Source organism: Arachis hypogaea, chromosome 16 (genome assembly GCF_003086295.3).
Source record: "Arachis hypogaea cultivar Tifrunner chromosome 16, arahy.Tifrunner.gnm2.J5K5, whole genome shotgun sequence".
NCBI classification, from domain to species: domain Eukaryota; kingdom Viridiplantae; phylum Streptophyta; class Magnoliopsida; order Fabales; family Fabaceae; genus Arachis; species Arachis hypogaea.
In genome coordinates this window covers 99,696,257-99,697,902 of record NC_092051.1, presented here as the reverse complement: position 1 = coordinate 99,697,902, position 1,646 = coordinate 99,696,257, and the positions used below count along the sequence as shown (strand labels likewise).

The following is a 1,646-nucleotide window of genomic DNA, read 5'->3' as shown; positions in this document are numbered from 1 at the left end:
TTATAGCTGTTATGATCTCCATGGCCATGGCTATGTGATATTTAGATGCTGTAAGGAATGAACTGATATCTTCGTCAGGATGGCTTGAAGTAAATAGACTTCTTGAAGATGGATTCTTGCATGTGGCTGAAATTTTGAGGGCAAAATTTTCTTTTAGGAGGGTAGAATGTAACAACCCTGATTTTCGAGTATGCGAGATCTTTTCCGAAGGCACGGATTTCGCCAGAAGATCAGTAAAGGGAACACCTCTTCTATATCAACAAGTATCTCAATCCTCATTGTCATTATGTCATCCTTAAGCTAGAACTTTTTCCGAGGCAAGCTCGATAACGCGGTCACGAAGAACCTAGTTTTTGAACCGTATCGGTTGGCAGTTTTGATTCTGATTTTCGTAAATTGTCTCTGTTTGACGAACCGGACTCGATTCATGAGAGGAGATAGATAATAGTATAATATTATCATTATATTAGAATTAAAAAATGCTTGAATGATATTATAAGGTTACCTGGTCTGTTTTAGTTAAAAATAGAAAATCGGTTTAACCGGGTTCACAATTTACTGGTGCAGCTTAGCACCAGCACTCTCTGATGACTTTAGCAATGCTAAGGCCTCATTATTCATGTTTTATTCTCATAATAAATACGTTACTAGTGTCATTTATGCTAGTAGCTCAGAAAATAATTTTTAGAGATGTTTTTGCAAGTGTTCCGATACATCTAGTTTTAGTAGTTATACACCTGAGATATTTTAATATTATTTTAATCCACCTCCAAGACAACCAATCACAACTCACCCTACACCCCTAAGACCTCCAAGGCTGTCTCATTTCATCATTTTGGCCGAAAATAACAAGAGACAAAAGAGAGAAACTTTTATGAACACTTAATCTTCAAAGCTAGATTTCTTCTGAATTAAAACTCAAATCAAAACTCCGATTTCACCAAAATGATCCTCTCTTCTTCCTCTACATAACCATGTGACTTATCAAGGCTGGAAATAAGGTGAGATGGCTGTCTCCCTCCCTCTTCAATTCGGTTTTCAAGGAAACATGCTTAAACAAGTGTTTTCTTAATGTTCTTCCTTAGATCTCTTGCTTAGCTTGACTTGTGGGCCAAAGATCTTTGATTTCCTGCATGTTTAAGGTGAGGATAACCTTTCTAAGATGCTGCTGAAGTTCGTTTAGTTGATGGTTTAGAGTTTTAAAGTTGTTCTTGATGTGTTTTAGGAGGAAAAAGTGCTTTAAGAACACTTCAAAGAGTAACCGGATTTGGAGCAGCAAATCAAGGCAGGGTGTCACGAAATTAATCTTGATTATTTGTGTTTGAGTTGTGTGAATGTTGTATAAATTTTCTGTGCTAAAAATTGGTTTCATATATGATTGATTCTTGGTGAAAATTTGGTGAAATTTTGATGAAATTTGATGAAATTCAAGCTTTAAAGTTCATGTTCTTGGAGCAGCTGGAAAACGAAACCCTAGGCCCTAAATTTGGGTTCAATTTGTGTTAAAATCATGTAGAAAATATGGGGTTTTAGTGGCTGAGAATTTATTTTGAATTTTGGTAAAAATCGGTTGCTGAAAAGATTGAAAAACGGGTAAAAACAGAGAAAGAATTTGAAGAATATATGAAGAACATGAAGAACACTTT

At 35.5% G+C, this 1,646-nt stretch overlaps 1 long non-coding RNA gene across 1 annotated transcript; it reads left to right on the top strand.

Annotated features, from left to right (window-relative positions):
* The first annotated feature begins 831 nt into the window (after positions 1-831).
* LOC140179822 (uncharacterized) lies at positions 832-1,356 on the top strand. The gene is made up of 3 exons (XR_011873647.1): positions 832-1,001; positions 1,086-1,142; positions 1,226-1,356. It is a non-coding gene; the product is annotated as an uncharacterized lncRNA (long non-coding RNA).
* The last annotated feature ends 290 nt before the right edge of the window (positions 1,357-1,646 follow it).